The 16739-nt window shown below is 47.7% G+C and overlaps 1 protein-coding gene across 3 annotated transcripts in view; it reads right to left on the reverse strand.

Moving 5' to 3' along the window:
* LOC137524316 (coagulation factor XIII B chain-like) overlaps nucleotides 1–16739 on the reverse strand; it is a 177797-nt gene that overhangs the window by 123667 nt on the left and 37391 nt on the right. The window lies entirely within an intron of this gene.

A 16739-nucleotide genomic window follows, 5' to 3' on the forward strand; every position in this document is an offset into this window, starting at 1 on the left:
CATCTACTGGGCACATATACATCTGGCTACATCTACTGGACACATATACCTCTGGCTACATCTACTGGGCACATATAACCCTGGCTACATCTACTGGGCACATATAACCCTGGCTACATATACTGGGCACATATAACCCTGGCTACATCTACTGGGCACATATAACCCTGGCTACATCTACTGGGGACATATAACCCTGGCTACCCATGGGCACATATACCCCTGGCTACATATACTGGGCACATATACCCCTGGCTACATATACTGGGCACATATACCTCTGGCTACATCTACTGGGCACATATACCTCTGGCTACATCTACTGGGCACATATAACCCTGGCTACATCTACTGGGCACATATACCTCTGGCTACATCTACTGAGCACATATACATCTGGCTACATCTACTGGGCACATATAAATCTGGCTACATCTACTGTGCACATATACATCTGGCTACATCTACTGGGCACATATACATCTGGCTACATCTACTGGGCACATATACATCTGGCTACATCTACTGGGCACATATAACCCTGGCTACATCTACTGGGCACATATACATCTGGCTACATCTACTGGGCACATATACATCTGGCTACATCTACTGGGCACATATAACCCTGACTACATCTACTGGGCACATATAACCCTGGCTACATCTACTGGGCACATATACCTCTGGCTACATCTACTGGGCACATATACCTCTGGCTACATCTACTGGGCACATATACATCTGGCTACATCTACTGGGCACATATAACCCTGGCAACATCTACTGGGCACATATACCTCTGGCTACATCTACTGGGCACATATACCTCTGGCTACATCTACTGGGCACATATACCTCTGGCTACATCTACTGGGCACATATACTTCTGGCTACTTCTACTGGGCACATATAACCCTGGCTACATCTACTGGGCACATATAACCCTGGCTACATCTACTGGGCACATATAACCCTGGCTACATCTACTGGGCACATATAACCCTGGCTACATCTACTGGGCACATATAACCCTGGCTACATCTACTGGGCACATATAACCCTGGCTACATCTACTGGGCACATATAACCCTGGCTACATCTACTGGGGACATATAACCCTGGCTACCCATGGGCACATATACCCCTGGCTACATATACTGGGCACATATAACCCTGGCTACATCTACTGGGCACATATACTTCTGGCTACATCTACTGGGCACATATAACCCTGGCTACATCTACTGGGCACATATAACCCTGGCTACATCTACTGGGCACATATACCTGTGGCTACATCTACTGGGCACATATAACCCTGGCTACACATACTAGGGACATATAACCCTGGCTACCCATGGGCACATATACCTCTGGCTACATCTACTGGGCACATATAACCCTGGCTACATCTACTGGGCACATATAACCCTGGCTACATCTACTGGGCACATATAACCCCGCTACATCTACTGGGCACATATAACCCTGGCTACATCTACTGGGCACATATAACCCTGGCTACATCTACTGGGCACATATAACCCTGGCTACATCTACTGGGCACATATAACCCTGGCTACATATACTGGGCACATATAACCCTGGCTACATATACTGGGCACATATAACCCTGCCTACATATACTGGGCACATATAACCCTGCCTACATATACTGGGCACATATAACCCTGCCTACATATACTGGGCACATATACCCCTGCCTACATATACTGGGGACATATACCTCTGGCTACATATACTGGGCACATATATCTGCTGGCTACATATACTGAAGACACTGGCTGTTTGCCATTATGTGCATTTACTGGTGAAAAGCTGTCTCTTATGTGCATTCACTTGTGAAAAGCTGTCTCTTATGTGCATTTACTGGTGAAAAGCTGTCTCCTATTATGTGCATTTACTGGTGAAAAGCTGTCTCTTATGTGCATTCACTGGTGAAAAGCTGTCTCTTATGTGCATTTACTGGTGAAAAGCTGTCTCTTATTATGTGCATTTACTGGTGAAAAGCTGTCTCCTATTATGTGCATTTACTGGTGAAATGCTGTCTCTTATTATGTGCATTTACTGGTGCAAAGCTGTCTCTTATTATGTGCATTTACTGGTGAAAAGCTGTCTCTTATTATGTCCATTTACAGGTGAAAAGCTGTCTCTTATGTTCATTTACTGGTGAAAAGCTGTCTCTCATTACGTGCATTTACTGGTGAAAAGCTGTCTCTTATGTGCTTTTACTGGTGAAACGCTGTCTCTCATTATGTGCATTTACTTGCCATGCCCACTTTAGTCGCCGCAAATTTCCTCGAACATGTTGCCCCCTACCCATTTGACTTCCCCCTCATATGTGCCAGTCTAGAACCGGCCCTGTACCCCTGCCTACATATTCTGGGCACATATACCCCTGGCTACCTGTTCTGGGGACATCTCTCCCCCTGGCTACCTGTTCTGGGGACATCTATACCCCTTGCCACCTATTCTGGGGACACCTATAAACCTGGGGCTACCTATTTTTGGGGAACCACTGCTGTCAGATTAAATGTATTTTGGGGAACTGCTGCCAGATTATGTGTATGTTGGGAGAAATCACTGCTGCCAGATTACATCTATTTTTTGGGAACCACTGCCATATTATCTGTATTTTGGAAGAACCTCTGCCAGATTACGTGGATTTTTGGTGAAATGCTGTAAGTTTGCATGAATTTTGGGGAAGCGGGGGAAACACTATGGCAGAGCTCAAACTTCCCTGGCAGACCTTTCACAGCAATATTAAAATCATGTATATTTGGCCCCACCCATGACCACGCCCACATTCTGTTGTGTGGCCACGCCCATTTTTTCGGCACGCCACGCGTAGCAGGGGGTTTTGTCAGTAAAAAGAATTTTTTGTCAGTAAATTTTTAGGTATCTGTCAGTAAAAAATAACGTGAAAGGTTGGCAACACTGGTGCTCACACGTAAGTATTCGCAACGGCAGACAACCAGCAACTGACAGGCAAGATGTATATATAGTGCAGCACTCCTCAGCGCCGCCCAGCACCACTCAGCCAATCACCCACTGCTAAGATCAGCTGATCGTCCTGATCAGCTGATCCCTCTCCTATTGGCATAAAGGTCCTGCCTCCCAGCGCACGCGCGCGTAGCTCTCCATCTGTGTGCACTAGAAGGCTCAGACAAACCAGACGCATGCTGCTGTGCGGAAACCACCGGTCTGAACGCGGAGACAGCCGCCCCGCTGCCAGACCGCGCGGCGGTGTCTACGCAATCCATTACAAAGCTCTTATAATATCTCGACTGGACTATTGTAACATACTACTTTGAGGACTACTAACTAACAGACTGGCAACGCTCCAATCGGTACTGAACTTGGATGCTTATCTCATTTACCTTTCTTCTCGCTCTTCCTCTGCTTCTCCTCTCTGTCAAGCTCTTCATTGGCTACCAATTAACCAGAGGATCCAGTTCAACCTCTTAAATCGAACTTACAAAGCTCTCCACAATCTCACTCCTTAGTACATCTTTTACTAATTTCCAGGTACCAACTCAACTGCAATCTTAGATTTGCAAATGACCTTCTTTTGTCTTCCTCTCTAATCACCTCCACGCTTTCACATTTACAATATTTTGCACGTGCTTCACCCCTTTTCTGTAATTCCCCTGCCACATCACATCCATCACTCTCCAACCTTTGATATCTTTAAAACTCACATTTTTTGCCAAGCATATGCTCAACCTTAAGCCAGTTTCCCTTTTGACCTCTGGATAAGTTGTACTCCATACTAAATACCCCAAAACACACTGCCTCTAGATGTGAATATTGTGTTCTACCCCACCTCTTGTTCCCCTCCCCCCTTTCCTTTAGACTGTAAGCTTGTAAGGGCAGGGCTCTCTCACCCATTTGTGTCTTGGAATTTGTTACACATTTATTCATATTAATTGTGTCATTTTAATTACCAGTTCTGTCTTTTCTACCAACTCTGTATTTTCTACCAACTCTGTATTTCGTGTATTGGTCTGATCTATACCATTGTCTGTATTATTTTGTACTCCATGTTTGTTTCTTACGTTGTACCCACCACGGAATATGTTGATGCTTTATAAAATAATAATAATAATAACTGTGATTGGCTGCAGGAAGATCATAGGCTTGGAAATAAAGTGGCTTATCCAAAATAAAGACATGCAGAATGGATAATATTAAAATTACGCATAAATAAGAATTTGGGTGGTAGTGTTAAAGGCGTGTTTAGTGACATGTTACAACAGGAACTTGACAGTTTGGCTACCATGTATGGCAGACAGATGGCAGATGACATTGTATGTAGATAAATGTAAGGTAACGGACTTGAAGGTGCTAATGGTAGATCATTATTTAAAATAAATGGCATACCGCTGGGAACATCAGATTTGTAGTAGGACTTGGAAATACTGGTTGATAACAAGTTGCAAGTTGCAACCATTTTCAATGGCAACTAGCAGCGGCTAAACCAAATACTGTATAATTCTAGAATGCATAAAATAGAAAATAAAGTAAATGCTAGTATACTACTCCCTCTGTATAAATCTCTTGTGAGGCCACATCTAGAGTGGGGGGTACAGTTTTGAGCAGCACACAATATAAAATACATTGATATACTAAAACAGGTACAAAAACAACTAAACTAATTGTAACGATTGTGGAATTATCTTCGTGATCAGTGCACAAGGCGTACGCTGATCACGGCGGAAATCCTCCACAAGCGTATGAAAGGAGAGAACCCAGCTTTGGTGCAAAGCACCAGTAGAGGGAAATTCCCACAGGCAGGTGGAGCTGTGGAGTGCAGAGGAGCAAGCCTCTGTACTGCCACAGATGCCAGAAGGGAATTGTCTGAATTGCAACCGAGCAGGGCAAGATAGCCTTTAAAGAGAGAGAGCACAGCGACAGGGTGAATGTGTGTTCACCAATCTAGTCGCCAACCCGCGACGATAAACACACAGCCGTGAAGATCAGGTGGGAAAGCAATCGCAAGAGATGGCGATTGCCAACAGCGACACAAGACTGCATAAGCACAGAAAAGGGATGTATGTATGTCCACCAATCTTGTTGCCAACCTGCGACGGTGAACACACAACAGAGGAAATCAAGTGAGAATGCAATCGCAAGAGATGCGAATGCGAATGGGAATGAGCACAGGGACAGAATGTATGTGTGTGCACCAATCTAGTCGCCAACCGGCGACAGTGCACACACAACAGCAGAAACAGAGTAGGAACGCAATCGCGAGAGAGGCGATTGCCAGAGGTGACACAAGACTAAGCAGAGGTAAACCCAGGAGCAGAGCAAAGGCACAGTAAATCATACAATGAGAATGATAAGGAAAATAACAAACGCTAACTAAACGCGAACACCGCACTCATTTGCAACAGCGAATGCGTTAACAACGCGGTCTCCGCACGTTAAGCGCAACAGAGACAAGCACGCCACCCTAACTAACCACTGACACACAAACACGAAACAGAGAACACGAGCACTTGCTTAACGGTTACCTCACCGAGCCTACCGCAAGCGTTCGTATCAGACAAGACAGACGGACAGACGGACAACAGGAATATGAGAGATACGATCCACCGCTCTTCCGCCAGAGTGAGTGCGATCCGGGTTCAGGTATAGGACAGGAAAGATCCACTGCTCTTTCCGCCAGAGCGAGTGCGATCCGGGTTCGGGGACAGGATGGGAAAGATCCACTGCTCTTTCCGCCAGAGCAAGTGTGAACCAAGTAGGGAAACAGAGTTAGCAGGATCCACTGCTCTTTCCGCCAGAGCGAGTGCGATCCAAGTAAAGCAACAGAGCTAGCCGGATCCACTGCTCTTTCCGCCAGAGCGAGTGCGATCCAAGTAAAGCAACAGAGTTAGCAGGATCCACTGCTCTTTCCGCCAGAGCGAGTGTGATCCAAGTATAGAAACAGAGTTAGCAGGATCCACTGCTCTTATCGCCAGAGTGAGTGTGATCCAAGTACAGCAACAGAGCTTAGCAGGATCCACTGCTCTTTCCGCCAGAGCGAGTGTGATCCAAGTATAGAAACAGAGTTAGCAGGATCCACTGCTCTTTCCGCCAGAGCGAGTGCGATTCAGGTACAGCAAAATGAATTAGCCAGTAGCAACCACTGCTCCAGCTTACACTCCAAGAATACAGATCAGAAGGATCCACAGCTTCTACTGCTAGAGGCTAGTGCGATCCAAACAGACGAACAGAAGGAGCTACCAGTAGCAATCACTGCTCTGGTTAGCACCTCCAGACAAACAGAACAGGCAATACAAATAATACAACCTGACTGAACTAGAGGGGTGTCTAATACAGCCCCCAGAATACTCTAAGATAACTTTAACAATCCAACAGGGAAGGCTGACACTCCAGGAGTGTGTTAACAAACCATTATGACCAGCAAAGGATTGTGGGAGAAGAAGGCTTTTATACTGCCAGCCCTCAAAGGAGACAGCTGGGCAATTTGCATGTATGCAAATCCCTCAGCAAAGCAACTCTCAAAGTTGCAAGATGAAGCCAGGTCTCTTTTCCAGAGACCTGCATCCCTCAGACATAAGGAATGGTCAAACAGCTGTCTGCCTGTGCAGCCAGCTGAGCAGATCATTACAGTACCCCCCCTTCTAGAGATGGATTCCAGACATCTTTCAAAACTGACACCAGCAAAAAACTCTGACTGAAGACTCATGAAGGTCGGGACAGCCCGACTAGGCCCAATTCCAGAGTCAGTCCACCCGAAACCGACCTCATCGGAAGCAGAAGCCACCGAAACATGCCCATCAGTACTACCAGTCTCAGCATAACCCCCATCAGGACTGTGAACACCAGAGAAGAAGCCATCGACACCCTCCAGACAATACCCAGCACCTTCCAGGGAGCGTCCGAAAATACCAAACCTGCCACAATACCTGTTCGAAGTGTCCCTTTCAACACAAAAGCCACTGTTGATCCTATCCAGGGTACCAAGCAAAATTTCTCCCGGAATCTCCCAGAACCCTTTGAAGCTCCGCAGAGATCCCAAGAGGCCAGAACGCTCACCAGGCTCACATGGAGAACTACCAAGAACCCCTATGGAACCTATGATTATTCCAGATTCAGAATGACCAGGACACCCATCAAGATCAGGACTTTCAGGGACCACTTCTGGGCATGCAAGCAGGCAGGCAATATCAGAGCATGTCTCCACCGAGGAAGCATCTGAGCATACTGGTAACCGAGGCACACTTGGGCTTTCTGGGTCACAGAGCACATCGGGGTACACCAGCACAGGAGAAACCTCAGGACATGTCGGGGAACTGCCAACCACAGAGTCCGATACGATAAGACCAAAACCAGGACCGGGCAAAAAATCATCACGAGTAGAGGTTACAGGTACTGGTCTTTCAAAAGAAGACTCGGACTTAAATTCAGAAATTTCTGTGACTGTAATATCATCATTGACTACACATGAGTGAAGCTCCACCAGAGCTGGAAAGGTAGTCAGCACAACAGCAATGCCTACTGAAGTGGGCAAAACCTCAGACGGATCTGGGGGGCAGGAGGCACCTCCTAGAAGTTCTGCATCCCCCAGGAGGGACTTGGAAACCTTCAAAACATCAAATAATACCTCAGAGGTGTCATTTTCCAAGTTTTCTAAGAAGGATTCTGAAGTATCCATGTTACAGGGCTGAACATTAAATACCTCCTGCAGACAGGGCAGATGTCCCAGGAATGGTTCCACCATAAGCTGAGACTGAATTTCATCATCAGGACATGGAAGCACAGGAATATCTAGTGAAACTAACTCTGACTTTCTGAGTTTCGTTTCACTGCAGGCAGATTTTATACAAGGCAAAACTGACTCATCCAGAGTACAGGGTGGAGAGTCAATACTTTCTTCAGAGCAAGAAAGGGACTCACAAATGTCAGTGCGATTGTACATCATATTGTTATTCATGGTACAGGGCAGGCTCAGAGAAACCTTCTCTGGACACAACAAAGATGCTTCAGTGTCAGATTTGCAAAACCAAAGCGCTGTCTCACTCTTAGATTCGGCTAACAATGTCGAATCCGGGGAGTCAGAACGCAAAACTTGCGAATCCGAGATCGCTTTAGGTTGTGAAACTGACGCTTCCATAGCGCAAACCTCTGCGATCTGCGGAGCAGACTGTAAGGCGTTCAGGACAGAAACACTGGAGCAACTGTCACCAGGCAACGGGCCCTTACAGGTGTGAACAGGGTGAGACAAAGACTTATTTGCTGAAGAAATAGCGACAACAACAGGAGAAACTTTATTAGACATATTAATTTTACTTTTGACGCTGCATAGTTTAGGAATTTTCTCCATAGCAGGATCATAGATGGAAGATCTTAAAGATCTACTATATGGTTGAAAGAGGCGCCCAGATTGTAGATAAAAGCATTTAAAAGCAGTTTAAAACTGGAAAAAGGTTTGAGGTCGCTTACCTCAATGATGACAAATCTTTGCATAAACAAAAGATTTTATTGGTAGCACAGGTGGCGACGCGTTTCGCGGGTCTAAGCCCGCTTCCTCAGGCCTATAGCAGTGCCAAGCCAAATAGGATAGTGAGCTAAGGGAGCATCCCTTAGCTCACTATCCTATTTTATTCAGATGCTTGTGTCTTTTAGATTTTTTCTTTTTTGCAACTTTGAATGGCTGCTGTTTAAACGCCAGAGAGGGATCAAAGCAATCCTCTTGCATCTGCTTAGAACCTGAAGTGGCAACAGAAACATTGAACTGATTGTCATACTGAATAGTTTTGCATGGAAAGGATAGAACAGCTGACTTATTAACAGCTACAGACTCGATCAGAGCAGGTGGTAAGCAAGGCAGCTTAAACCAGTGAGAGAAAATTAATGTAAGAAACTGATACAGATTATCATTCCAAGAATTGTCTTTCAAAATATTATAAGCCCAGGAGAACAGATCTCCTTGCAACAGCACATAGGCTAATTGGAGAGCTGACGTGGACGGATCAGTAATGTGAAAGGTAGGATTCAAACAAAATCTCAAACATTCAGAGAGGAAATTCTCCTTGGTCACTGAATCTAGCCTTTTAAAGCTCTTAAAGACAAAGGACCCATACTCGACAAAAACGTACAAATCGGAAATTCCCTCTACACTGGGAATTTCGGTTTGGCTGGTCATACTGTAACGATTGTGGAATTATCTCCGTGATCAGCGCACAAGGCGTGCGCTGACACGGCGGAAATCCTCCACAAGCGTATGAAAGGAGAGAACCCAGCTATGGTGCAAAGCACCAGTAGAGGGAAATTCCCACAGGCAGGTGGAGCTGTGGAGTGCAGAGGAGCAAGCCTCTGTACTGCCACAGATGCCAGATGAGAATTGTCCGAATTGCAACCGAGAGAGAGAGCACAGCGACAGGGTGAATGTGTGTTAACCAATCTAGTCGCCGATGATGAACACACAACCGTGAAGATCAGGTGGGAAAGCAATCGCAAGAGATAGCGATTGCTAATAGCGACACAAGACTGAATAAGCACAGAAAAAGGATGTATGTATGTCCACCAAGCTTGTCGCCAACCTGCGATGGTGAACACACAACAGAGGAAATCAAGTGAGAACGCAATCGCAAGAGATGCGAATGCGAATGAGAATGAGCACAGGGACAGAATGTATGTGTGTGCACCAATCTAGTCACCAACCCGCGCCGGTGCACACACAAGAGCAGAAACAGAGTAGGAATGCAATCGCGAGAGATGCGATTGCCAGAGGTGACACAAGACTAAGCAGAGGTAAACCCAAGAGCAGAGCAAAGGCACAGTAAATCATACAATGAGAATGATAAGGAAAATAATGTAGTTAAGCTACCTCCTCTGTATTTAAGTTACCTCCTCTGTAGTTAAGTTACCTCCTCTGTAGTTGAGTTACCTCCTCTGTAGTTGAGTTACCTCCTCTGTAGTTATTTTCACACGCAGTTAATTAACAGCCTGTCTTTAACTTTAGAATTCTGGAGTTATTTTAAGTATTGAAGAGTTAACTTAAAGACAGAAGAGTTAACTTTAGGTTTGCCTGAGGTAAAATGTTTCCTGAATACTACATGCCTTATCATACCCTGTCCTGAGAAACTGACAACTTAGGGCACAGAGAGAAAAAGCTTTCTGCTCTCTGCACAATTGTTCTAATGACTGCATCTGCACAGCCACTGATAAGGATTCATATAAAGTTTTGTAAACAAAGTTTTGTAGACAGTCCCTATTCAGTGTGTAGCAGGTTCTTGTGTACAGCACCCAGCCCCCAACCTCTCTACCTCTCCCCAAGTGCTGTGTACTGTAGTGATGCTGGAGGAATCTGCAGAGCAATTCTGCTCCATCAAAAGTGGTCAGAGTGAGTGTAGTGTTGGGCGAACATCTAGATGTTCGGGTTCGGGCCGAACAGGCCGAACATGGCCGCGATGTTCGGGTGTTCGACCCGAACTCCGAACATAATGGAAGTCAATGGGGACCCGAACTTTTGTGCTTTGTAAAGCCTCCTTACATGCTACATACCCCAAATTTACAGGGTATGTGCACCTTGGGAGTGGGTACAAGAGGAAAAAAAAATTAGCAAAAAGAGCTTATAGTTTTTGAGAAAATTGATTGTAAAGTTTCAAAGGAAAAATTGTCTTTTAAATGCTGAAAATGTCATGTTTCTTTGCACAGGTAACATGGTTTTTACCGCCAGGCAGTCATAAATGTAATAAAGATAAGAGGTTCCATAAACAGGGACCGGTAACGCTAACCCAGCAGCAGCACAGAGCACACGTGATGGAACAGGAGGAGGCGCAGGAGGAGAAGGCCACGCTTTTTGAGACACAACAACCCAGGCCTTGCATGAGGACAAGAAGCGTGCGGATAGCATGCTTTTTACCGCCATGCAGTCATAAATGTAATAAAGATAAGAGGTTCAATAAACAGGGACCGGTAACGCTAACCCAGCAGCAGCAGCAGCACACGTGATGGAACAGGAGGCGGCGCAGGAGGAGAAGGCCACGCTTTTTGAGACAACAACCCAGGCCTTGCATGAGGACAAGAAGCGTGCGGATATAGCAGCAATGCTTTTTGCCGCCATGCAGTCATAAATGTAATAAAGAGAAGAGGTTCCATAAACAGGGACCGGTAACGCTAACCCAGCAGCAGCAGCAGCACAGAGCACACGTGATGGAACAGGAGGAGGCGCAGGAGGAGAAGGCCACGCTTTGAGACACAACAACCCAGGCCTTGCATGAGGACAAGAAGCGTGCGGATAGCATGCTTTTTACCGCCATGCAGTCATAAATGTAATAAAGATAAGAGGTTCAATAAACAGGGACCGGTAACGCTAACCCAGCAGCAGCAGCAGCACAGAGCACACGTGATGGAACAGGAGGAGGCGCAGGAGGAGAAGGCTACGCTTTGAGACACAACAACCCAGGCCTTGCATGAGGACAAGAAGCGTGCGGATATAGCAATGCTTTTTGCCGCCATGCAGTCATAAATGTAATAAAGAGAAGAGGTTCCATAAACAGGGACCGGTAACGCTAACCCAGCAGCAGCAGCACAGAGCACACGTGATGGAACAGGAGGAGGCACAGGAGGAGAAGGCCACGCTTTTTGAGACGCAACCCAGGCCTTGCATGAGGACAAAAAGCGTGCGGATATAGCAATGCTTTTTGCCGCCATGCAGTCATAAATGTAATACAGATGAGAGGTTCCATAAACAGGGACTGGAAACGCTAACCCAGCAGCAGCAGCACACGTGATGGAACAGGAGCAGGCGCAGGAGGAGAAGGCCATGCTTTTTGAGACACAACAACCCAGGCCTTGCATGAGGACAAAAAGCGTGCGGATATAGCAGCAATGCTTTTTGCCGCCATGCAGTCATAAATGTAATACAGATGAGAGGTTCAATAAACAGGGACCGGAAACGCTAAACCATCCCAGATGTTCATTGGTCATGTTACTTGGTTGGGGTCCTGGAGTGTTGCGTAGTCGTTTCCAATCCAGGATTGATTCATTTTAATTTGAGTCAGACGGTCTGCATTTTCTGTGGAGAGGCGGATACGCCGATCTGTGACGATGCCTCCGGCAGCACTGAAACAGCGTTCCGACATAACGCTGGCTGCCGGGCAAGCCAGCACCTCTATTGCGTACATTGCCAGTTCGTGCCAGGTGTCTAGCTTCGATACCCAATAGTTGAAGGGTGCAGATGGATTGTTAGACACAGCTACGCCATCTGACATGTAGTCCTTGACCATCTTCTCCAGGCGATCGGTGTTGGAGGTGGATCTGCACGCTTGCTGTTCTGTGGGCTGCTGCTGCATGGGTGTCAGAAAATTTTCCCACTCCAAGGACACTGCCGATACCATTCCCTTTTGGGCACTAGCTGCGGCTTGTGTTGTTTGCTGCCCTCCTGGTCGTCCTGGGTTTGCGGAAGTCAGTCTGTCGGCGTACAACTGGCTAGAGGAGGGGGAGGATGTCAATCTCCTCTCTAAAGTCTCCACAAGGGCCTGCTGGTATTCTTCCATTTTGACCTGTCTGACTCTTCAAGCAGTTTTGGAACATTGTGTTTGTACCGTGGATCCAGAAGGGTATATAAACCCAGTAATTGGTGTTGTCCCGAATGCGCACAATGCGTGGGTCGCGTTCAATGCAGTTTAGCATGAATTGAGCCATGTGTGCCAGAGTCCTACCAGAATCCTCATCATCCTCTTGTGAGCGTTGTGATAGTTGTTGTGATGCATCATAGTCGTCACCTTCTTCCTGGTCTGCTTCTGCTGACCATTCGCGCTGAATTGTGGAAGTCCAACGTGCACCGCTCTGGCCCTCGTCAGTGGTGGCAGGAAATTCCTGCTCCAACTCCAGCTGTTCCTCCTCCTCTTCTTCATCATGTGTCAGCTTAGCCAACCTTAAAGCGCGAATGAGATTACTCCCATTATCACACACAACCATGGCCGGTTTCAGGTCCAGCGGTGCCAGCCACAAATCCATCTGTTCCTTTATTCCCCTCCAAATTTCCTCCCCTGTGTGCTGCTTATCCCCAAGGCAGATCAGCTTCAGCAACGCTTGCTGACGCATGCCAACAGCTGTGCTGCACTGCTTCCACGATCCTACTGCTGCTGGGTTAGCGTTTCCGGATGAGGTACAGCTTTGAGATGCGTTGGAGGAGAAGGAGTCAGAGAGGTAGGTGCTGTTGTTATCCAGTGGGAGGGACGGCGGTGCAGGTGTTTGCGGCGTGGGCAACACCCGCGCCGTAGCAGGTGAGGATTCGCTGCCAAGCTCCACAAGGTTCACCCAGTGCGCGGTAAGGGAGATGTATCGACCCTGGCCGAACGCACTCGTCCAGGTGTCAGTGGTGAGGTGAACCTTGCAGGCAACGGCATTCTTCAAGCTTCGGGTTATTTTGCTGACCACGTGCTCATGCAACTCAGGCACTGCAGAGCGCGCAAAGTGGTAGTGGCTGGGAACCACGTAACGTGGGATGGCCACTGACATCATGCCCTTGAAGCTGTTTGTCTCCACCACTCGATATGGCAGCATTTCGCAGGCCAGAAGCTTGGCTATGCTGGCTCTTACTGCCACGGCCCGGGGGTCATTTGCTGGCAATTTCCTCTTGCGCTCAAACATCTCCGAGACAGACAACTGAACCATAGGGCTGCACAACGAAGGGCTGTTGGTTGTTGTGTTTGATGAACACTGGGAGACCTCAAGAGCACTACTCCGGAAAGTGACAGTGTCAGCGTCATCTGATTTTTTGGAATGTTTTGAACCACGCAATGGCTGGGCTACTGCTGCTGCTGAGGCGGGTCTGGTGGGGAGTCTGGTGAACCCAAGGGAGGCAGTGTTGCTGGTGGTACCCTGTCCTGCCGCGTTTGCCCACAGAGTGGGATGTTTGGATAGCATGTGGCGGCTCATGCTGGTGGTGGAGAGGTTGTTAATACTTTTCCACCTGCTCAGGCGGGTCTTGCACACCTTGCAAATCGCCATGGTAACATCCTCAGTGCAGTCTTCAAAGAAAGCCCAGACTTTGGAGCACCTGCCTTGCTGGCGATTTCTGTTTGCGCCTCTTTTGCCTCTCACTTGAACTTCCACGCTTGTGGTGCCTGAAATTGCGCCGCCTACCTTGTGGCACAAGGCGAACTCGTGCAGCAGTGGGTTCTTCAACAGACTCATCTGTGCTGCTGCTACGACGGCGATGTTCTCGTTCACAAACAAAATCTGGGTCTATGTCCACATTGTCCATACCCTCCTCTTCCATCTCCTCAAACTCGTCATATGTCATTGTGGGGGGCCGCCGCCGTGGAGTACAGCTCCCCAGCACAACCGTCAGGGGAAACACCTCTTCCCTTGCCCCTCCCTCTTTCACCGGATTTCTTCCTCATTTCACTTATCCTTACAGTACACGCTGACTGGCAGCAGTACAGTGGCAGTACAGAAATGCTATACAGTGGTGGGTGAGCGGTGTACCACTATTGCCAGCAGCGACACAGAGCACAATGCTATACAGTGGCGGGTGAGCGGTGTACTACTGTTCCCAGCAGACAAAGAGTGGCAGTAAACACAATGCTATATAGTGTGGCTGAGCCGTGTACACAGAGTGGCAGTAAACACAATGCTATATAGTCTGCTATATAGTCACCCCGAACGGGGTGATGTTCTGCAGCACCCGAACAGTGGCGAACACTGTTCGCCCAACACTACTGGGAACGCAGATTTTAGTACCTAAACACACGATACAACATGTTTTCCGGGGTCGGACTCTGAGGCACATACAGATGGTCCCGATCATCATCCTCATCATCATACAACTCTTCTCCTGAGTCGGACCCACCCACCACCTCTGCCACCCCAACATCCCCAGACACAGTCACAGACCCCTCATCGTCCTCAACATTAACTTGGGATGCTGGCCTGAGCCCGACCTCCTCCTCCACATCAGGCCCCATCATCTCCTCAATGGCAGCCCTCATTAATCGCTCTGGCGCCGGACCGATGGACACAACGTTCTCCTCCGGGGAGGGCCGCTGCTGACCACTGGCTGCTGGGGTGGATGTTATAGCTTGCGTGGGGCGTTGGCTGTTGCTGTTGTTGGGAGTGCTGCTCACAGCGGAGGTCTCTGAGGAACTCATGGTGAGCTCATATAGTGGTTGACGGTGAGTGGAGTATTACTGATCCCAGCAATATACACACTGACTGGCAGAGTACGCAATGCTATATAGTCTGGCTGAGCCGTGTACACAGAGTGGCAGTGAACAATGCTATATAGTCTGGCTGAGCGGTGTACACAGAGTGGCAGTACACACAATGCTATATAGTCTGGCTGAGCCATGTACACAGAGTGGCAGTAAACAATAGTATATAGTCTGGCTGAGCGGTGTACACAGAGTGTCAGTAAACAATGGTATATAGTCTGGCTGAGCGGTGTACACAGAGTGTCAGTAAACAATGGTATATAGTCTGGCTGAGCGGTGTACACAGAGTGTCAGTAAACAATGGTATATAGTCTGGCTGAGCGGTGTACACAGAGTGGCAGTAAACACAATGCTATATATAGCGTGGTTGAGCGAGGTGCACAGTGGCAGTACACACAATGCTATATAGTCAGGCTAAGCCGTGTACACAGAGTGTCAGAAAACACAATGCTATATATAGCGTGGCTGAGCGAGGTGCACAGTGGCAGTACACACAATGCTATATAGCCAGGCTAAGCCGTGTACACAGAGTGTCAGAAAACACAATGCTATATATAGCGTGGCTGAGCGAGGTACACAGTGGCAGTAAACAATATATAGTGTGGCTGAACGAGCGGTGTACCACTATTCCCAGCAGACACAGAACAGTACACAGAATGCTATATAGTGTGGCTGAACGAGCGGTGTACTACTGTTCCCAGCAGACACAGAACAGTACACAGAATGCTATATAGTGTGGCTGAACGAGCGGTGTACCACTATTCCCAGCAGACACAGAACAGTACACAGAATGCTATATAGTGTGGCTGAACGAGCGGTGTACCACTATTCCCAGCAGACACAGAACAGTACACAGAATGCTATATAGTGTGGCTGAACGAGCGGTGTACTACTGTTCCCAGCAGACACAGAACAGTACACAGAATGCTATATAGTGTGGCTGAACGAGCGGTGTACTACTGTTCCCAGCAGACACAGAACAGTACACAGAATGCTATATAGTGTGGCTGAACGAGCGGTGTACCACTATTCCCAGCAGACACAGAACAGTACACAGAATGCTATATAGTGTGGCTGAACGAGCGGTGTACCACTATTCCCAGCAGACACAGAACAGTACACAGAATGCTATATAGTGTGGCTGAACGAGCGGTGTACTACTGTTCCCAGCAGACACAGAACAGTACACAGAATGCTATATAGTGTGGCTGAACGAGCGGTGTACTACTGTTCCCAGCAGACACAGAACAGTACACAGAATGCTATATAGTGTGGCTGAACGAGCGGTGTACTACTGTTCCCAGCAGACACAGAACAGTACACAGAATGCTATATAGTGTGGCTGAGCGAGGTACACAGTGGCAGTAAACAATGCTATATATAGTGTGGCTGAGCGAGCGGTGTACTACTGTTCCCAGCTGCGACACACAATGACTGGGGGGGACCCTGGCTAGCGTGGCTGGAGCGCGAACTACCCTGCCTGCCTACCCAAAGCTAAACCCACAGACAAATGGCGGAGATATGACGTGGTTC

The sequence above is a fragment of the Hyperolius riggenbachi genome, chromosome 7, assembly GCF_040937935.1.
Source record: "Hyperolius riggenbachi isolate aHypRig1 chromosome 7, aHypRig1.pri, whole genome shotgun sequence".
Classification (NCBI taxonomy): domain Eukaryota; kingdom Metazoa; phylum Chordata; class Amphibia; order Anura; family Hyperoliidae; genus Hyperolius; species Hyperolius riggenbachi.